General features: G+C 32.4%; 1 protein-coding gene across 3 annotated transcripts in view; it reads right to left on the bottom strand.

Moving 5' to 3' along the window:
* Window positions 1–24206, bottom strand: part of DPP10 (dipeptidyl peptidase like 10) — a 1304160-nt gene that overhangs the window by 266308 nt on the left and 1013646 nt on the right. The window lies entirely within an intron of this gene.

Consider the following 24206-nt stretch of genomic DNA (forward strand, 5'->3'; position numbering starts at 1 on the left):
CTGATTTTAGGACTGAATTTTTCTTACAGGTTGTATATTTATAGAGAAAGAAGACACTATATTAATGATAGAATCTTTTAAAGTCAACTCCCAGAGTGAAAGATATTAAAATGCAATACACAAACACATAATTGATTATATATATATACACACACACACATATATATATATACACATATATGTGTGTGTGATTATATATATATATATATGAAGCTATATATAAAACTACACAGTACTTGATTGATCTTGAGCCTATAATTTGATCATTGAGTAGATGTAATGTGAGAAAAATTGAAAATAAAATGAAGCAGAGATATTGAGATTGGAGAAATGATTTTATTTGAAATATAGAATACATTTAACTTCATAAGTGAAGCAAATTGAGTCGATGCATCAAAAGCCTACAAAAGCCTACAAAATAGAAACCAAAAAATACACTGTATATAAATTTTAGGCAAACTAGTTTGTATATTTTTTTGCAGAGAAATACATGTATCAATAATTTTATATGCCTATGTCAGGGTAGTTTCTACAAGACTATTCTCCAGAAAACAGAAAAGGATAAAGTGAAGGTTTTCTTACTTAGAAACACCCCCAAAATAATGGGCAGGATAAGAAACTCAGAATAATCAATATTTGGCAAAGTCTGTGTGGAATAATAGACGATATACACACATATAATTATGTGTTCCTGGTACAGAGCTCCTAAAGACTTTAAAATGTCTTGAGTGATAATCTTTTGTTATAATAATGAATCCCTTTTGATCATTCCTGGTTGATACTAATGAGATGACTTAAGGCATGGGGTAGGGAGGAGGGGCTAGATAGCTTCCCCAGATTAGAGGGTTAGAACTATTAACCCTTCCTGGACATTAGGAAGAGTGGAAGTGAGGAGATGAAGTTCAGTCACGTGGCCAGTTATTATCATCCAAGACTAGGTCATGAAAACTCAAAAACAAAACAAAACAAAACCTCTGAACAATTAGATTTGGAGAAGCTTCCTTGTTATGAGCTTATCAATGTATTAGGAGGTTGGCACACCCCAACTCCACAGGGGCAGAGATATGAGACCTTCTGGATTCATTCCTTTACCTCTTCATCTGGCTCTTCATTTGTATCCTTTATGAGACAGTAATCATAAGTACAGTTAACCTTTGAACAAATGGGTTTGAACCGGGTGGGTCCACTTATATACGGATTTTTTTCAATAAATACAGTCAGCCCTTTGCATCCTTGGGTTTCATATCTGTGGATTCAAACAAGCACAAATGGAAAACAATATTTTTGCATTCCCAACAGTGGTTTTCCACGCATAGATTCCCAACTAGGGATCAGAAATACTGTTTTCGATCCCCAGTCAGTTGGGTCTGCAAATGTGAAGGGTCATCTGTAGAGACAAAAGTTACATGTGGATTTTTGACTTTGTGGAGATTGGTGCCTCTAACACCCCTACCCCTTGCTGTTAATGGGTCAACTGTATAGCATTTTCTGTGAGTCATTCCAGCAAATCATCAAACTTGAAGGGGGATGATGGGAACCACCAAATTTGTAGCTATGCCAGGCAGAAATGCAGATAACCTGGGAATTCAGAACTTTCAGCTGGTATCTGAAGTGGTGGCAGTCACCAAGTCCTTAACCTGTGGGGCCTGCACTAACAGGGGGTAGTTAGTGTCAGGATTAAATTCAATAGTAGGGCACCCAGTTGGTATCAATTGCTGTTGGAATAACATGTGTTAATCCTGAGACAGATATGCAAGAGAGTTGACTGGTCTGGGAGAAAATATTATATGGCAATGCTAAGATTTAGAGGTTTTGACCATATACATTCATCTTCTACAGACCATGCATAAGACACTTTAGGAGGTCAGATTAATCACTATCAATCATTCATATAGAGAACATTCACTTTTTTTCAAAAATCCATTTCAATAACAATGAAAATAATAATGATAGAGCTACTATTGATCTATCGTCTATCATAAATTCTATAAATTGCTTAGTTTTTTTTATAGTTCTCAGTAATTCTCAATCCTTCTCATAACAACACTGGGAGGTAGGTATCCTCATTCTTATTTTTCTCTCATTAACTTATTGTATATTGAAACTTGATAGAGATTATTAGTCTCTGGGGGGGTATCTAAGGTGACGTTGAGAATACAAGGCTGTCTCTCTCGACTTTATTGTGTCCTGTATCAGGAGGTGTATTGTCCCATGGTAAAGAGAAATTTATTGTTATTTCAAAATCGGATAAGAGAGGAATGCTATCATTCTGTCCTATGGAGATCAGAAAACTTTAATGCCACTGTTCTTAAACATTTCTCAAGATCACAGGGAACATATATAACAAAAGAATACAGGAGGAATTCCTTTAGTAAGTCCTACATTATCTCACCAGCAGAAGTTTCTTTCTTTCGTTTTTTTTTTTTTTTTTTAATAGAGCTTCCCTATCTGAAGTCTGAATTATTTAAAGAAAACCTCACCTCCCTTGACCCCATCTCCCCTCATGTGATGTTCCTCATACAAATTAACTTCACACATTCACAGGTGCATCTCTACCTCTGGTAACAACATTTTAGTATCTTTTACAGTTCCTACAATTATCCAGTCTGGCACTGTATTAATTATCACTATGCTGCCTCCAGCTTATGCAGCACACACACCGGGAAACTTTCCAAATACCTATCCAGGGGAAAACTGCTGAAGCTTCTCTGAATTTAGAGAGTTGTGCACAGGTCACTGGTGCTGCAAAGACTTGCTGCTGATGACATATCCAAGGAACACATCCTTGCAGCTTAGTTAAGGAACACTGGAAGTCTCAGGCAAATTCCTCCTAGCATAAGCCATTAATGTTATCATCTGTTGCATCTGGGAGATTAATTCTTCCTAGCAGCCACAGGACACTCCTGCGTCTATATTGACCCTAATCACGGACATAAAAATAGTTTGGTTGAGTGTCAAATTTATATGACTTTGAATTAGGGTTTTGGGAAATTTGTTATTGCTAAAAATACTAATATGTTACCTATGTATTCAATCACTTAATTACTATTGAAATAAAAGAATGCAGAAATATTTTTTACGTGTGTTTATTAGTATTTAGCAATGGTGCCTACCAGTGTATTTTTCTGACACTGAAAGTGGTAGAAAAAGCATAAATATGCATGAACTCTGCCATCTAGGAACATTCAATTAAAGCCAAGCAAGGTAAGATAAACAGAGAAAAATAAACACGCAGGTGGTTAACTCAACCAAATAAACAGGAAGACAAGACATTTGTTCAAGTTGAAAAACAAATGCATGCTTTTAAGAAGCTTAGGAAGATTTTGTAGTATCTCACGTGTATGTATCATTCTATTCTACCAGACTCATTTATTGAACAATCACAATATGATGAGCACCATGGTAAACACTGAAAGTGCTCCCAAGTTGAAAAATAAACTCCGCTAGAAGTTTCTCCATCCTTTATTGGGCGAGATATGACAAGCACTATGTTTCTCTGTGGTCCATAGTAGAGAAGGGGCCAGAAACCCAAACATCTTATGTAACTGGATATGTAGTGGAAGAATTAAGCTGTCTGGGTAAACTGAGGCCAAATGGGTCACACTATCTAAAAGAGGCAGTAGCCCCTCAGTTTCAAACTGAGGTCACACTATCTAAAAGAGGCAGTAGCCTCTCAGTTCCACATAATCATTATTTTATAGGAAAGGGTATATAGAATTTCCAGTGCTCCAATTGTTTTTCAAGATAAGTTAGCAATCAAGGTTTAATTTAAAATCTCATGATTTTTAAATGACACCCGATACTTCTAAATATATATGGGGACAAGATTCTGTCTCAGGGCTGCCAGTTTGAAAAATTTTGGTAAAGCAATAATTGCCATAAGAATGGGGTGGGGGGAAGATGATATGAGACTTAAACAACAGTATGGTATTATTTGCATGTATTTGGTGGTAATGTAAGTGAAAACTTCATGATCCAGTGTGGTTTTCCTGTTACGTGAAATTATAGACTACATTATGGGAATAACCTTCAGAAAAATGCATGAGTAGCTTAAAAAGACTTCTGAAGAGGTGGAGTCCAGCCCCGTGAATTACTGCTAATATTAATAATGCATGTATTATTGCCAGTACTAATATGACAGAGTTGATCACTGTTTTCATAAATGGTGAGATTTAAAACCAAGAAAGCAACAGAATCAGAATTGAATTTAAAACAATTACTCTGGAAATTGGGAAAATGAGTTGAATCTGTTGACATCTTGAAGTCACCAGATCTGGTAAGAGGCTCTCATGACCATCCAGGTAAACAATGTTAAAAGAGTAAGAAAGAAGCAAGGGCACAGAGGAAAGAGGACATATGCAAGGGACAAAATAGTTTAATGATTAGACTTGAAGATTGAGAAAGAAAGATGTGTACAAAAACAATTCTGGGTTTTTAAATGTTTATCATTAGGTGAAAGTTGCTACTGCAACCTAAGATGAGAAAAAAGGAAAAAGTAAATAAAACAGCATATTTTGAGGAAAATTTTAGACATGCCAATTTTGAATGTGTTATGGTTATGACACATAGATAGTCAATAGTTCAGGATGTTTTTATAAAACAGACAAACAAACAAAAAGAAACCCTGCAGCTTGAGAGATATGTGGGAGAGTCATCCTTAATCAGTTAAGTGGGGTTTCAGATGAAAATTTATATCCAATGCAAATCCATCCTAACCAAATAAGAGAGGCAAAACACTTCAGAAAACATTCTGTTGGGGGTGGATCTGTAACAATGTACTTATTATGAGTATTGTTTACTATTACTTTTATGTTATATATGTGGCTGTTTTCTTTCTCTTGTAGTTTTGTTAAAATACCTTCATCTTCCCTGATCCTTGTTCAAATTGTATTTCACTAAAATATCATTCCAATTCTCCCCTGTTAGCCTTCCCCATCCTTTTCAACTCAAGTAATTCATCTGACCTCATATGTATATAATTATATGTGCAGTTCATCTAATCATTGATCACTGTTTCATGATTGCTCTTCTAGATTGTTTGGAACTGCAATTTACATTTTTTATTGCCGCAGTAATGCTCCTATTAAGAGGCTCCATTGCAATGATTCACTCTTGTCAGTAACATTATAACTAGAGAAGAAATAAGATAATGATGGTGTTCCAAGATGTCAGACATTGAAGATCATGGCAAGAAATCATTAAATACAAAGTTGAATGTCAGAAGTATCAGAAAATATAAAATATACAGTTGTATGCCTTGAGCCCGAGAAAGGACTGAGCAAAAGGAGAAGAATGAGATGGGGTTAAAATTAACAGAAGTTGGGAAGAAAGACTTGGTTTCCTTAAGATTGAGAAATCATAGAAGCATAGGAACTATGCAGGTTAGGTGAGTGTTTTTCTAGACCTTATAACAAGCTGGTGATTAAAACAAACAAACAAACAAAAAACTTGTCCAGAAAATTGAGCTGGTCAATCCTTTAAGACTTAAAGTGTAGGTGGGCAAATTTTCAATAGAGAATGATGAAAACAAGAAAGTAAGTCTTAGGTTGACCCTATGGTCTTTTCTTGCTTCTCCCTCAACCTCCACCCCACCAAACTCTGTCTCTACACACACACACAAACACACACACACACACACACACACACGCCTTATGTTTAATTTATTTGGGTTATAACTTACCTCATTATCAAGTTTCATTTTTAATTTACTGATACTTGACAAAAATGTTTAGAAAAGTTATCTCTTATTCTAAAAAGATAAAAATATTGATTTTTCAAATATGTGATTAAGTATATATTATGAATATGTTTCTTTTACAGTGAAATCTGTAAGTGATTATGAAACAAATATGAGTGAGGGTTTTAGAAAGCCAATTGACCTTATGTGGATGGGGAGAGAGAGAATGGTTACTGTCCAGTGGACAAAGAAGAAAAGATGATCAAGAGAAAAAAAGAGGGCAACTGAATTGTGGTCCACGGTGTATGCTAAAGAAGTGTTCTCTTTCTCTGTCTGGGTTCAAATGAAAGGAAAGAGGAAGAGGAAAATCGATTGTTTTTTATCATATAACTCTAAACAAAGCCATGACTGTATTTATATGCAAGGAACTTCAAAGTCAGATATTTTATTGAGTATTTTTCCACGTTCGCTTTTCTTAGCTGCCTAGTTACTTAGTATGATGCTTGAATGATATTTCTTTGTAAAACCCACAGCATTCATGTTGTATAAACATAATAGATGACCTTTCTCTTTTTTTTCTTGGCATCATGTATTTTATTGATGCTAGAATGTTTTGTAAAACAACTCAATGCAGAAAATATTATGGTACAAGTAGTAAGTAGTGTTGAAGGCTATTGAAGCAGTACCAACTAACCCATAGAGAGTACCTCACAGACATCTTTATTGTTCAATAAATATGAACAGCCAAATTAATCTTTTATTGACTTGGCTCACAGGCCATACACTAAAACATTTAAAAAACAAATTTTATTTTTAATAGAAGGTGAAAACTAATGGCCTCTAAATTCTATTAACATAAAAAAAGAAGGAGAGGCAGACAAGGTGACTTTCAAGAGAAGAACACCAATATTCCTCCACCCAAAAAGTCAATAAATCAGAAAACTTTGGTGGGAGACAGAAGGAAAGGGATATTGTAAATTGCATATGTATGCAAATAATTTCTTTGAAGTTCAGTTTGTGCTAGTCTACCGATTCTTCAAATAGCCTTAATGCTTTCCAACCATATTTCTAACATTTTCCTCTTAAAAGATGCTTTTACATTCAGGTACAGCCACACTAAAGAATATAGCATATATAAAGAAATTAAAAATTATGGAAGTCCTAAAAAATATCACATTAGAGATTCTGGATGAGGTTTCCTCATCATGGCCTAATATAATATGTTCAATATAATGCTTAAAAGATAAGACAGGTGGAGTAGAGTTCTCCAGTAGCAAATTACTTACGTTGATTTTTTCCTATGATATTCCATCAGGTAAATATTAGTATGATTTCAGAGACTTAAATAATAGAGTTAATATTTCAAAATATGATATGCACATTTCAAGCATTTATGTCAATAACATGATTTTATTTCTGGCATAGGCAAGCAGATGGCTACTGAGAACTTTGCAATTGCTGTATTTTTAAAAAGATAGGACAATACAATGACCAATATTGCTTTATAAAAAATTATTTAAAATTTTTCTTATAGATCAAATGCCTATTTAAAATTCATATGGCATCATTAGTTAAACATTACCAGTAATAATCCCCCAAAATAAGAGCGAACAGAGGTTAGTAACTAAAAGGAATCTTATTTGTTATATATTCTGGTATATTCCTCACCAATACCATGTTTGCTATCAACTTGTTCCTATTTTCTATGTTTGATATTATTGTGTGTATAGATAGATAGATAGATAGATAGGTAGATAGATAGATAGATAGATAGATAGATAGATAGATAGTGTAAGACTTATTAATGTTTTTATCTTAATGGACCTTGGGTGCACAAAAATAGGTTAATCATAACTTTTGCCTTTTGACACAGTGCCATTCACAGTAGATTTAGCAAATAAAAGTACAGCATGGCCAGTAAAATTTAATATCATATAACAACAAATATATTATAATTAATGAAAATAATAATAAACCATATAAACTTGAAAATAACATGAAAAGCATGGAATGTCCTACAGTAGTCATGAACATGAGTGAACTACAGCGACAGCTATGTAAATATGCATAAACCAGTAACAATGCAGAGTGATAAAGGAAAGAATAAGAAGATCATGGATTGCCTGATACCTCCATTAAAATTTTGAAACAGACTAAGGTTAAACACTGTTTTTAGACAAACATATGTACACATATATATGCATATACAAGTATGTACTCATATTTGTCTATACATATGAATTATAACTCACTTTGATACATGTATATAGATGTGCATATATATAATTACATATGCATTACATCTATGTAATTTATATATACATATATACATATGTGTATATATATGTGTGTGTATACACATACACACATGTAGGTTTCTGATGCACGTGCAACCATCTTCTTATGGTAAATATCTAGGAAGGAATATGTGGGTAGTAGAGCATGTGAATGTTCTATTTCACACAATAATGACAGTTACCCAAAGCAAAAACACAAATTGCACTCCAGCTAGCAATGTGTAAGAGGCCCTGTTCTACACATTCTTTCCAATACTTGGTGATATCAGCGTTAAAGTTTTGCCAGTAGAATAGGTGCAAAACATCATCTCCTTGTTGACCATTATTTTTCTATGTATAAGTTTTGTTAAACATCTATTTATTTATTTATCAATAATATGTATTTCTTTTGTGAAAAATCTATATTTTTGTTCATTTACAATTGAATTGGATGAGCTTTTTTGTATTAATCACATTAACCTTCCCTCAATTAATTAATGCTTTTCATCATGCCTTTATCATTTCCTACTTGCCATTCTTTAGTTGGCCAAAGTATATGCACACCCTAATTTTATATGAGATTATAATAAATATGGGATGGAAACAAGATTTAAAAAATTAAAGGGAAGGTTCTGAATACACAATTCATTTGAAAAACCAAGAAACAATAAGGCACAGATTTTTAGCTTTGAACATAACATTTCTTGAGTATGGTAACAGGTGGACTATTATTACACTTATTCTCAAGACACCTAATAATAATAAATAAAGATTCTCCATTTCCTGCTCATTTGTCAGTCTCCATTTAATTTTATAAGCAGATATAATAAATGTCCCTTCTCTGCCAAAGCAAAGAGCAATAATAAAGGAAAAGAGTAATTTCAGATTTACTCCCTGGTGGCATAGTACTTCTCTGCTTAGTTGGAGAAAGAAAGAGAGCCTGTAAAATCAAGCCAAATCCAATGGTGTGACAATAAGGAGCAACAGGAGTCTGCCCCCAGATTCAATTTCTTAAGCCCAAATTCCCATCCCTAGTCTAAGAACAAAGTTCTCTTCTCATCTCATGGTCAGAGGTGCAAACACTACTGATCTCCTCAATGGTGCTTAGGAGCTCTGTTAGACAGTCACCACAAATCCAAGGATGAATATAAAAATAATTTCCAGAGTGAACTAGTTTAAGAATTGAGTTGTTATGTACTAACCTTACATTTTAATGGCCCCAAACCAAACTAATTTCTTGTATTGTCCCTTCTAATAAATGTTCATTAAGAGTTTCAATGTTTATGAAATGCATAAATGCTAAGATCAACTGTTTTCTACACATTTTTAAATGTCTAGATGAAGACTGCATTAAGCCAAAAGCATAAAGAGGGCACCTAGTTTGCATGCTTTTCTTTCTTTCTTTCTTTCTTTCTTTCTTTCTTTCTTTCTTTCTTTCTTTCTTTCTTTCTTTCTTTCTTTCTTCTTCTTCTTCTTCTTCTTCTTCTTCTTCTTCTTCTTCTTCTTCTTCTTCATTTATTTATTTATTTATTTATTTATTTATTTATTTATTTTTAGCATTAATTTATTTCACTTGAAAAACTGAGGGAAATTTTAAGGGGTACATTTCCAACACTTTATGGGGCAAAAGATTCCTCTTTTAATAAATAGGTATTTATATCTGAATGAGTATAATATAAATGTTTACTAACAATCCCTCCCATTGTTCCTCCTCCCCTAACAATCCACTCATTCTTTCTTTCACCAATTAATAGTAGATACAGGTCTACTACAAGATTTAAAATACAGAAAATCCTTTGATTGGACTTAACAAATGTTGGTGAATGAATAATTCCAGTAAGATTCAGGCTAAGTAAAAAAATATCTAAAGAAAAACATGGTGGTGGCACATTAGTATCACTTGCAAAGTCCCAATTTAAAAAGTGTATGCAATGAAACTCATAGAAAAAAAATTAACCAATTGTCAATGCACATATAACAAGATAATGCTCAACCTCACTCAAAAGTAGATGTTTGAAAATCAGTGTAACAATTAAATGCCATTTGTCATCAGCCAAATTTATAATAAATAAAATGTCAGCAATACTCACTGACAGCAAGTACAGACTAACAAGCAATATCAAATACTATTGGTGGACCTGATTAATGCAATTTGATATGTCTATTAAATTTCAAATTAACTTTTCCCCCCAAAATTAACTTTTCACCCAATAATACTAACTACTGTTATGAATTTAGTCTACAAATATATTTCAAAAATGGCCACTTAGTGTATTTACAGGTATATAACAGGAAATAAATAAATGGTAGCAAACCATGCAAGAAAATACTATGTAGCTATTAAATTATATTAGAGGAAAACAAAAGGATTAATATAAAAAGATCCTTGATTTACATTATTAAGTGGATAAAAAGTGTATACCACCTATACTGTTGAAATTAAATACACACACACAAGCATATATATCTTGAAATATATTGCTCATGTACATACATAAGAAGACATGCAGACATATTTATAGAGAAAATTTTTGCTGGTACTAACATGTACATCACAACCTTCAAAAAGGTGTACTGAGTGATATGGAGGGAAACTTATTTTCATTATATATGCATGTGAACCAGCTTTGTCCAATAGAAGTTTCTGTGATAATGAAAATGGTTTTTATATACATTTCCATTGTGGTAGCTACTGGTTTCATCCAGCAATTAAATATCTGAAATGTGGCTGATGTGACATAAAGATGGAATTTTTAATTTTATATGACTTAAATTAATTTAAAAATAAATTTAAAAAGCCACATGTGGCCAGTGACCCTCACACTGGATAGTTCAATATACTATTTATATTTTCTAACCACTGGGTTTCCCCGAAAATAAGACTGAGTCTTATACTAATTTTTGCTCCAAAAGACACATTAGAGCTGTGGCCTGGTTAGGTCTTATTTTTGGGGAAACATGGCATATGTATTCAGTATATTGTTCCTAAAAATGGCACTGAGGGAGATTAAGAAAAATATTCATATTCTTAATTATACTATATTTTATTAAATGTCAAGTAAATGCTACTATTTTAAAGGCATATATAAATTACAGATAGAGTGGGGCACAATAAAGGATAAAAAAGAAAGCCATAGAATTATATAAATAGTATTAAACAAATAAGCCCTGATTTACTTAGAACTTATAAACGTTTTCCTAAAAAAAAAAAAAAATACAATGTAAATGTGTTTGCCTTGCTTTTTCAGAGACTTATTATATAAGGATATATATAAAGATGTAAGATTAGTCTGTGTATCTATATGAAATAAATCTTTATTTTCTATTTCTTCTATAAAGAATATAATGTGATTCTAAGTATTTCTCCTATAATAAAAACCAGCATGGTACTTTCCGAATACAATGAAGTGCATAAGTTTTCTCATTTGGCATCAAATATAATTCTACCTCTTTTTCAGGGAGAAATAAATATTTTATCAAAATAAACTTTCTTTAATTATGATGCAATCATTTATTTGTATTAGATATTTATCTTCCTTAATGTTTTGTTAAAACCAATCATATATATATATATATATATATATATATATATATATATATATATATATATATATATTAGGCATATTTTTCTAGGCTTTTTTATTAGCTGTTTAAGTAAGCTCATTATTCACAGTCACTATCAATACCTTAACAAAAATGGATTCAGAACATCTACATTCTGAAGGACATTTTTTAAAGTAGAATAAATTAGATCTTACTTAAGGATAGTCCAAGAGTTTGTAATAGTCTGAAAGGTTCATAATGTCAGACAGTATAACTGATAAAGGGAAGAATTTTTATTATAGTTACTCCTAATTCATGTAGTTACTCTTGATCACTGATTATCTGCATTAATAGTTGTGGAGTGGAAATTTTTCAGTAAATACCAGGGGTCTATTACCTAAGAAAGAAAGAAAAAGTAAATAGAAAAACAAAGTATTTAATTAAGGTGAGAATAAACTATTATGCTTAGTTATAGTGGGAAATCCCTTATACTGCTTCAAGTTTTAGTAAAACTGAATGTAGCATATATAATACATGTAAACATATAAAGACAGAGAAAAGTAAAAGAGAAAATATTTTTAAAAAGACTCAAAACATCTTAATTTGATAAAAATGTTAATGTACATATTCAAGAGCTCAGCAAATTCCAAATAAAATACATTAAAAAAGATCCTCTCTAAACTCATCAATGTCAAATCAACACAATCAAAATCAAAGAAATACCTTGTAAACAACAAGAAAAAAATAACATCACATATCCTCAACAAGATTAACAGCTGACTTCTCTCAAGGAAGCATTTATGCCAGAGAGAATTAGCATGACATATTCAAAATATTAAAAAAAAAAAGACTACCAGAAAAGAATTCTATATTGCGCTAAATTCTCCTTCAAAAACCAAGGAGCAATTAAGGCATTTCCAGGTAAAGAAAACCTGAGATCATTTGTTGCTACCAGACCTGTCTACAAGAAACACTAAAGGGAATCTTTTAAGGTGAAATGAAAGGACATTAGGCAATATCCTGAAAGTACATTTAGAAATAAAATAGTCCAGTAACAGTAACTACATAGGTTAGTAGCCTTAATATTTTGTTATTCCTATCTTTTTTAGAAGACAGCTCATAATCAATAATTATAAAATTATGCTGATAAGGTTATACTATATAAAGATACAACCTGTATGATGATAGTGCAAAGGAGAGAGAAATAATGTAGAAACATTGTAAAAGTTTTGTATATTATTTCCATGATGAAAATATACCAATTATGAACAATATACCTATTAACAGAGCCCCAGAATACATGAAGCAAAAAAATGACAGAATTGAAAGAAAAGTGGACAATTCAAGAGTAATAGTTGGAAATTACATAACCCCAATTTCAGTAATGGATAGGCAACTAGGCAGAAGATGAACAAGAAAATAGAAGACTTGAATGAAATTATAAAGCAAGAGGATCTAACAGATAATACTAGCAGGAAACTATTCTTATGTGGTACATATGAAGAATTCTCTAGGATAGAGAACAGAACAAATCTTAATATATGTAAAATAACTGAAATCATAGAAAGTATATTCTATGACCACAGTGTAATTAAATTAGAAATCAATAAAAAAAGAAAACTTGGAAATTCAGAGATATGTGCATATTAAATACTCACTTAAATAATCAAAAGGTCAAAGAAGAAATAACAAGATAAATAAGAAAATACTTAGAGAAGAATGAAAGTGAAAATATAAAGTACAAAAATTTATGGAATGCCACTAAAGCAGGGCTTAGAAGAAAATTTCCAATAGTAAATATCTATATACAAAGGAAGGAAAGAAAGGAGCAAGGAAGGAAAGAAGGAAAGAAGAGTCTCAATTTAATAATCTAAATATCCATCTCATGAAACCAGAAAAAGCACAGAAAACTAACCATAAAGAAAGGAAAGGAAGGAAATTATAAAGATTACAGTAGAAATAAATTAAATTAGAATATAAAAACAATAGCCAAAATAAATAAATAAATAAATAAAATTGAAAAACCTCTAGCTAGATTGATTAAAAAAATGAAATAGTTCAAATAAATCAGGCATGAAATATGATGCATCACAACTGATCCTACAAAATGAAAATATAATAAGAGATACTATGAAAAATCTACGCCAAGAAATTTGATTACTTAGATCAAAAGGACAAATTTCTAGAAAGACATCAGTTTCCAAAACTGGCTTAAGGAGAAATAGATCATCAAAATTGACCTATAAAAAGTAAAGAAATTAAATTAGTAATCAGAAAAATTGCCACAAAGGACAGCCTGTGCACAAATGGATTTATTGATGAGTTATATCAGATTAATAAAAAATAACACCAATTCTTCATAAACTCTTCTAAAAGTAAAAGAAGAGGGAACACTTAGCTACCCATTCTATTAAGTCAGTATTATTTTGATAGCAAAAATCGAAAACTACGTCACTAGAAAAGTAAACTACAGACCAATATCCCTTATAAACACTCAATTTATGGACAAAACACCAAAAACAGAATTCAGCAACTTGTAAAATGGATTATACACAATGATGAAATGAGATTAATCCCAGGAATAGAAGTTCTATTAAATGTCTAAAATTCAATCAACATAATATATTGTATTAATAGAAAAAATGATTACTGAAAAGACAGAATCGTCTCAATAGACGCAAAAAATGCAAATGAACAAACTCAAAAACCCCTTCATGATAAAACAGTAAACTAGGGACAGAAGTGGAGACCCTCAACCTGATAAAGCATATCTATAAATAAACCCCACAGCTAAAACCATAGTAAATAGAGAAAGCCAAGTGCTTTCTCCCTAAAATCAGGGATGTGACAAAGATGTCTGCTCTCGCCATTTGTATGCAACTTTGTACTGGAGGTTCTCATCAGGGCAATTAGGCAAGGAAAAGAGAAAAATGCTTCCAGATTGGAAAGGAAGAAATGAAACTACCTCTATGAACAAATGACATGATTTATATAGAGAAAATACTGTGAAATACATCAAAACTCAATCTGAAGTAATAAACAAGACCAAGAATGTGGCAGAATAAATGATCAATACACAAAAATCAGTTGCATTTCTACACACTAACAACAAAAATTCAAGGATGAAATGAAGAAAGCAATCCTATTTAGAATAGCCACACACACATACACAAATATCTATGAAGAATTTTTTTTAAAGTTCAAGATACATACACTGAAAACTACAAAACATAGTTTTGAGAAATTAAAGATGATCTAAATAAATTGTAACAAATTTCAAGTAACAAGACTTAATTTTGTTAAAATAACAACATTTTCCAAAACAATTTAAAGAAGCAATAGAATCCCTATCATGATACCAGCTTCCTCTTTTGTTTTTTTCAATAATAACCAGTTGACTTTAAAATTTAAAATTCATATGGAAACACAAGGGACCCAGAATATTCAAAACAAAATTGAGAAAGAATAATAAAGTTCAAGGACCCACACATCTTGATATGAAGTCTTATTAAGGACTTTGTGATACTGGCATAAGAATAGACATATAGATCAATAGAATAGAGAGTCCAGAAATGAATCCATACATTTGTTGTCAGCTGATATATGACAAGAGTGCCAAAACCATTTAGTGGGGAAAGAACAGTGTTTTCAAACAGTGTCACATGGACAATTGGATATCCACATGTAAAAGAATGAATGTGGACCCTCTACCTTCTATCATATACAAAACTGATGGAAAATGAATCATATGACTAAATGTTAGAGCAAAACTATAATACCCTTGGACAAAAATATAGGAGTAAATCTTCATGACCTTGGGTTAAACAATAGTTTCTTAGATTAAGTACATAAGACAAAAGAAAAAAATAGATAAATCTGACTTCATCAAAATTAATCTGACAAGGAACTTGTATTTTGGATATGTGAAGAACACTTAAAATTCAATAATAAAAAGAAAAAGAGTCCAATTAAAAATGGGCAAAAGATTTTAACAAAAATGTCTCCAAAGAAGACATACAATTGATCAATAAGCACATGAAAAGGTGCTCAACATCATTAGTAAATTAAGGATATGCAGATCAAAGCCACAATGGCTACTACTTCATGCACACTAAGATGGCTAAAATAAAAAAGACGGAAAAGAACAAGCATTCATAAGGATGTGAATAAATTTGATTCCTGTTATAATACTGGTAGGAAGGTAAATAGGAGTGACTTGTTTGGAAAATAATAATACAGTTCTTCAAAATGCTAAATGTAAAGTTATCATACGACCCAGCATTCACCTCAAGGATGAAAATATGTCAAGAGGAATAAAAACATGTGCCTACACAAAATTTGTATACAAATATCTATAGCAGCTTTATTTATAATAATTCGAAAGTGAAATAACTTAAATGCCCACTAAGTAATGAAAGGATAAACAAAATATCCATACAATGAAATATTATCTAGAAACAAAAAAGAAGTATGAATAAATCCTAAAACATGGATGGACCTTGGACACCTTACACTAAGTGAAAAAAGCCAGTCATACAGCCTGCATATTATAGATTTCATTTGTCTGAAATGTACAGATTACGCAAATCCAGAGACACAAAATAGATTAGTAGTTGCCTGCGCCTATAAATGGGGAGCAGGGATGGAGTAGTTCTGCTCACATGCACAGGTTTCTTTTGGGTCATTCAAAAATATTCTAAAATTGGATTGTAGTGATGGTTGCACAACAATGTGAATATCCTGAACTGCACACTTGAATGAGTGAACACTATAGTATGTGAAATATATCGCAATAAACTGGGGAGAGAGAGAGAGAGACAGAGAGACAGAGAGAGAGACAGAGACAGAGAGAGAGACAGAGAGAGAGAGACAGAGAGAGAGAAAGAGAGAGATTAGAAAAAATAAAATTGAAGAGCAGTGTAATGCTCAGGAGTTAGTGTAATTTTCACCCTCTAATTTCTTTCCCAGTTGTTAAAAGTAAGTTTTAACTCAGCTCTGATTTTCCCATTAGACATAAACTAGAAAAAAACATCCATTACAAAAGTCATTTTACTTATCATATAAATGTCAATTAAGAGATAAATAGATTTTACTAACTAAGGTGTAGGAAACATTTATTTCAATGTCTAGTAAGAATTGAATACATTTGAGAATGAAGAAAATGTTCTTTTTGCATTTATATAAAATTTTAATAGCCTACAAATTAATATTTCAAAAATAATAGAGATATGTTGTGAAGAATCAAGTAATTTTTTGTCCTTTGATCTTTGTTAGAAATAAATATTAATCATTTCAATAATCAGAGTATCTCTTTACTTGCTTTCAATCTGATAGGCTCACACCATCAGTGGGTAGGGAAAATAATTATTTTGGGATCTAAATTAGTTTTTTTGCAGCTAATTCAAATTTTAGACAAGTTAATTAATTCTCCTTTTTGTCTTACATTCTCTCATGGGCTGCTCTGAATCAAATATTTACATACATGATGCTCTGTGGAAAATAAATATGATTAATTCATAAAACGTGCACTAGGAGTCTTACTTGCACTACATCATCATCACTCTAGTTTCTGAAGGCACAGAGTTGACTAAGGATCTGGTTAGCCTCTTCTCTTAAGAAATTCATAAACTAGTAAGATGTAATTAACTCATGAAAGATGTAAAAATGTATCATAACTATTTAATCAAATTATAATAAAAATTGTCTTTTAATAAGCTTACATAGTTCTAGATTTCTAAATCAATAAGGACCTCATTAATTATGTCAGTCATCTATTTGACTCTTTTGAAATTAAACTTTTTAATTTTAACATTTCAATAAAAGAACATGAAGTCCTAAATAATGCTTGCTAGAGATCCCACTAATTCCCTATATAAGGCTTAATAGATATTTTAATTAAACTATACCCTCAAACCTGATTCTCAGTCAGGATTCCCCATCTCAATGGTTAACTCCTCTAGTCATTAAGTCACACATCCAGAAATCCCAGGAATGATTAAAATCTTGGTCTTGAAACCTTCCCCACCACCACACAATACTTATTCCATTGCCTTCTCTTTTACTTCTTAATATCTTTCAAATCTTTTCACTTCTCTCAATGTCCACTGTGATTGCCTAAGTCCATTTTATAATCTCAAGCTTAGGTCACTCAAATAGTGTCTTTATTTGCCCTCTCCTGAGCCCTATCTTTCCATTCTAATTTATTCTCTTTGTTTCAAAAAACAGATCTGATCATCTTTAAAAATCCATCACCATGACCTGAATGAGGTAACTGCTACCTATTTTCCAACCTCATCTAGCTTGCTTGTTTGTGCTGTTCCAGCCACACTGGTATCCTTACAGGGTTTCTACTGTTCATGTATTGCGCTATTTTATCTACCCCCAATCTCCAATTTGACCTAGTCAGCTCCTTTACACACATCTTGGCTTCGTTAGAGTTCATCTTGGCTCTTTATGACTTCTTCAAAGTATGTCAGGTCAATATATTTGAAACTCTAGCATGAATGCAATATTTTACTTTCAGTCTTTTATTCTTATTTTTCAATCTCATTCTATAATATAGATTGTAAATGTTTGTATATCTAATTATTTAATTAGTGCATTCCTTGCTTACTAGACCATGAGATCATTATTTCCAGGATCCTTCTATTTTCTTACAATCATATCTTCAGCAGCTATTACAGTGTGAGGGATAAAATAAATGCACACTGAATGATTCAAATGATTATAAGTGAAATAGGACATTTTTAACCCTCAGGAATGATGGGTTGCATTTCTATGTCCCATGTTAATATCTTCATGTCACTGCAAGTCTTTTTCAAACAGGCCACTGAAAATTGCTTTTTGGTATTATTATATACACACATAAACATTTACATAGAACTAAATACATACTATTGTCAAGATTAGTTGGAAAATATTAAAACAATTGCCAATTTAATGTATTTCAAAACCAAATAGACAATGTTGATTCTTTTATTTCTGGAGGACATAAACCAATTAACAGCAAAGACCTGTCCACTCTATCCTCAAACAAATCCTCAACACACCTACTTTTCACCTCCTCCATTAGTACAAGCCCTGAATTTTCTCTTAAGTGTACCATTGCTGTAGGCTTCAAAGTGCTCTGAGTTTCTACTTTAATTTTCCGAAAATGCATTCCCCACAGTGTACACAGAGAGTTCGTCTAAAATATGACTCAGCTACTGTAACTTTCTTTCTTGAAAATGTGCTTAATGCTCACAAGAAAAAACCTAGTCCTACGAAACTCATCATAATCTTTCTCCTAGTTATCTCACTGGGTTTATCTTGTACCATTCTCCACGTCCCCTACTATTTAGATATTTCTGTCCTTGGACTAGATCAATGCAGCTTATAAAACTCTTCAACCTGACTGAAATGTTGCCTCTACAATGGGCTTTCCCTAAGTACCTAATCATTCTAGCCCTAACAGTATGCTATTTTCTTTGCAAGAACTTAATGCCTGCTGCAATTTCTTCCCTTTTTACTTGATGTTCGTTTATTGTTGGCTTAACAAGCTTGCCTTTTCACCACAGTATCCCCAGAACCTGGAATATTATCTGATACATAGTAGGGCCTCAATAAGTAGTTGGCAAACAAATTAACAAAGACATCATTTCAACAATGATGCTGAAAAATTTTATAAAGATGAAGAGGGAGAAAAAGCTCTGCAAGATTTTAAAAGAAGGAGGAATATAAAGTATAAACAAGATTATTTCAGACAGATCTATCATGGGAAAGAAGGAAGGAAAGCAGAGTGGTGTGTGACTTGGTGGTAAAAGTGTGTGTGTGTGTGTGTGTGTGTGTGTGTGTGTGTGTAATAAAGCCAAGGATGTTTCTCTTGGTTCACATAGGCAGTATTCCCACAAGAACTGAAAATATTCGCATGCAAAGAACCATGACACAGGAGTTAGTCACTGAAATATTCAACTTCAGCCAAGTTAAGGCAACCAGAACTATTTAAACCACAATTTCCTTTTTCCCCCTCTTTTTCATTCATTTTCTAGTGCTTTTTTTTTGATTGGCTGGTGGATATATATATACATACACATACATACATACATATGTGTGTATATATATATATACATAATTTTATTAAATTTATATATATATAAAATCATATGTATAATGTATATGTACATACATATAAACACATGTCTGTTTAATTCAAGTATCTTTTGTAACATGTTTAGGTAAAAAATACACAAATACACAAACTTTCATACATAAAATATTAAATAATTTTATTTTATATTTATTAAAAAGGGATTTTAAATGAAATACTCATCTAGGTATATTAAAACCAACCCTAGACTAGGAGTCAAGAAATTTGAACTGTAGTCTGAAGACTATGTTAGACGCATCAAGTCACTTTACTTCCCTGGGTCTCTATTTCTTTTTACGTCAAGTGAAGTGGGAGACAGGGAGGATGCTTTTGAGCTCTGCAACGTGCTGCCACTATCATTTAATAGTTGCTGAAAATTGAACTTCTTTGAATGTTCATACATATCCCATAAGCATATTAAAATACTAGTCTATTTCTACTGTACTAGGAAAAACCTGTGCTCTATAGTGTAGATAGGTTCAAAAGTTCTGCTAATACAGGGTTGTCCATCAGCAAAGCGGCTCAGATCAAGGTATTTGCATATTCCAAAATGGGTGGGGGAAGCAATAACAGATATCTCTGTCATCAACTTCAAAACCTTCCGAGGGTTTCTTGACAATATATTTTATTTGCTTAAATTCCACCATTAATTAATAGAATAATTTGACATTAAAAAAAAAAAATTCTAACTACCTGTCCATGACTGGGAGATATCCAAATATAAAATTTTTCAGAAAGAAAATGAAAGGCAGAAATATTTATTAGATGCTCACAGGCATATAACTAGTTTTGAATTAGTCCAAATGGACTGGTTGGTCATTGATACAATCCAAAGCACTGACCTCTAGGGAAGCTGAATTCCAAAACAATTGAAATTACGTACATGCAGTAAATCTGGTTGTCTCTTAGCTTCTATCACTCTACCTGACACACACTGAAGCAATTTATTCCTCCAAGGAGACTAAACAAGAATCTTTAAAGAAGGAAATACTGGAACTGTAATAATTTTATTGTACGTATTTAAGAGGATAAATCAGACAAGATTGAAACAAGCTCTGTTCAAATGCTTAAGCAAGTAATGTCTAATAAAACAATAATATTTATGTCAGTGTTTTATTCTTATCCTTTAGTTACATTATTTAGGTAACTTTGGTTTCTCTCAAGAATGACTTATTCAAGAACCTGCATAATGATTTATATAGCTGTTGATGTAGTTTTATTAACAATAATTTGTACTATTGAAGATAAAAATGGTTATACCATCTGAGATGCTTTGTCCCAGTGAATGAATTTGTTAGCAGCATCTGTTTCCTGTATCATTTACAGTGGTAATTTAGGGTGAAACATAACATGCAGTGGTCTCTTTTAAAGCCTTTCTTACTAAGGAGAATTGCATGAATAACTATGGAATTACACACTAATCATGTCACACTTTCAAACACAGAGACAAGAATATCTCTTCTCACACTTTAATTAATTTGTACCTGAGTAGACTTTCAGGGTGAGGATAAGAGCTTTTATTACTAAGTTTCTTGTTTTGATGACAATCACTTTTAAAACAATGTGGCGATTTATTTTTCCATCCACCTAACTTAAAGAAAAATTTAATTGAGCTAAATATTCATGATAGTCAATGATTTCTTTACTAAATTAATAAATATAAATAAATATTCCAATCTTTGATGAATGACATATTACTTCATTTCTACTTCTCTGAATGTACATAGATTGTCTGAACAATATTAGATCCCTCTTTGATGGCTAAGAGTTGGAAATTATCTAAATAATATAAGTAAATATAATAATCGTTTTCAAACTGAATAATGTAACAATAAAATTATCTTTATATTTTCAAGATAAATAATAAAAGTGAAAGAAATATGAAAGTATCTAACAATAGGGAGCGGTGATTGCTACGGTGAAGGGGAGAGATATACCCACTCTAAAGACGATAATTTCAATTATTTATAAACAATGTACATCAATGAGATAATTATGGTGGCTGGAATGGCCATCAGTTTTTATCCTCTAACATACAGAGGAACACTTGCTTCCTAGTCAAAGGATTTGACAATAGTCAAATAATGATATTAACTGAACAAAAAATGTCTCAATTGGCAGTATCCCCAGAAAATTATAAGAAAACTGGTCATACTTTTGGCTCTACCCTGCACCATTCAAAGAAGAGGAATCAAAGGTCAAATGATTTTACTCATGTATGCTGGTCTTTGCAGAGTTGTCCATTAAAAAAAAAAAAAAAAATTCTTAAGGAATTCGGAAGCCACAATACAAGATCGGACAAAGAAGTTTGTAAACTCACCCTAAAAAAAGTGCAACACACTTCATTGCTGAATATCACTACAGTCACCTTCGAAGTACTCCCCTTGGGAAGCTATGCACTGACACCAGCACCTAGTCCACCCTTCAAAGTAATTTCGGAACTGTTTTTCTGGAATGGCCATCAGAGCTGTCATCGTATTACCCTTGATGTCCTGAATGTCATCAAATGTCTTCCTTTCAGTATTTCCTTTATTTTTGGGTAAAGAAAGAAGTCATTGGGGGCCAGATCAGGTGAGTAGGGAGGGTGTTCCAATACAGTTATTTGTTTCCTGGCTAAAAACTTCCTCACAGACAGTGCCATGTGAGCTTGTGCATTGTCGTGATGCAAAAGCCATGAATTGTTGGTGAAAAGTTAAGGTCGCCTAACTTTTTATGCAGCCTTTTCAGCACGTCCAAATACTAAATTTGGTTAACTATTTGTCCAGTTGGTACAAATTCATAATGAATAATCCCTCTGATACCCAAAGAAGGTTAGCAACATCATTGCAACAAGTTCGCAAACTTAATTTTCAGACCTCTTATAAGATCCTCCCTGACAATTACTCATTAAAGAGTCACTGCTTTAATGCCACCTTTAAAAAACTACCTTCTAACCATCACATGGTTTCCCTTATGTCTCAGGCTGGAAGAGGATTTCTCAAACATGTCACCATTGACATTTTCAGCTGGCTGATTCTTTGTTGTAAAGAGCTGTCTTGTGCACTGTAGAATGCTTCCTGCCATCCCTGACCTCTGCAATGGATTCCCCTGGCAAACTCCTGACCTCCAGCCCTAACAATTAAGAAGGTCTCCAGTTTCAGCTTCAGGTGCACAGAGGTGAAAGGAAAAAGAAAAATGTCTCCAGAGTTGCCAAATATCTCCTAGGGGCAAAAGTACCCATGACTGACAGCTACTGGTCAGGAGAAAGAAAGAACTATACTGCCATGCACACATCAACATGTGTAAATGTACAGTTCCTGTGCCTTCACTACTTAATCAATATCCGTTACACTACTGCTGTCAATCACCACTGGGGTACTGACATATACTGCTAAGGCCACCTATTTTAAAAATAACAAATTTTCTATGATTATAGCCAGCATCTGAGGCCACTTGGGCAGTTAGAAATTTATGATAACCTTTCTTACTTCCAATTTGGAAAGGTGAAATTTTAGGTGACTTTATTCAACAATTCTGTACTTGTGCTGCAATAATTTTTCAAAGGGTGATTATTTCTTCAACCATGGATCATAGACTAAGTTCCTTGATTTCATGGTAGTACAAAGAGTTAAATCTATTCCCCCAACTCCCATATATACTGAGTGGAAGAATAAGTAAAAGGTAAACAAATGAAAATACTATGATGGCATGCAAGCCAACTGATCCTATTTCTATCCACAGTAAGTCAATAAATATTTCCTGGTTCTAGTCAAACCTACTATTTTATAATGACCTATAAATGGACAGTTGGGCCAAAAATATGTGCAGGTAACCTGTTCCTTGGAATCATTCTACTGCCATATATGAATTTCCACCCTCTGTTTTAGGCTATTTAGATTGCTGTTTTTAAAAGCTTACAGATTTTTAGAATCAAAGAGATGTAAAATTCTCATCTGTCAGTTCTCTTATTCCATATTAGTGAAAACACTTTTTTTTTTTTGTAACCTTAACAATGTTTAAGCATATGGTTTTGACCCATGTTTCCAATTCCTTTTTAATTTCTTTTTTAAATTTATTAGGGTGACAATTGTTAGTAAAGTTACATAGATTTCAGGTGTACAATTGTGTATTACATCATCTATAAATTCCATTGTGTGTTTACCACCCAGAGTCAGTTCTCCTTCCATCACCATATATTCGATTCTCTTTACCCTCATCTCTCACCCCCACCCCCCTTACCCTCTGGTAACCACTAAACTATTGTCTGTGTCTATGAGTTTCTGTTTCTCATTTGTTTGTCTTGTTCTTTTGTTGTTTTTGGTTTATATACCACATATCAGTGAAATCACATGGTTCTCTGCTTTTTCTGTCTGACTTATTTCGCTCAGCATTATACTCTCAAGATCAGTCCATGTCACAAATGTTCCTATATCATCTTTTCTTACCGCTGAATAGTATTCCATTGTGTATATATACCACAACTTCTTTATCCATTCATCTATCGAAGGACATTTTGGTTGTTTCCGTGTCTTGGCCACCGTAAACAAAGCTGCAATGAGCATTGGAGCACACGTGTCTTTATGTATAAATGTTTTCAGATTTTTTG

Source organism: Rhinolophus sinicus, linkage group LG01 (assembly GCF_036562045.2).
Source record: "Rhinolophus sinicus isolate RSC01 linkage group LG01, ASM3656204v1, whole genome shotgun sequence".
In the NCBI taxonomy this organism is placed as follows: domain Eukaryota; kingdom Metazoa; phylum Chordata; class Mammalia; order Chiroptera; family Rhinolophidae; genus Rhinolophus; species Rhinolophus sinicus.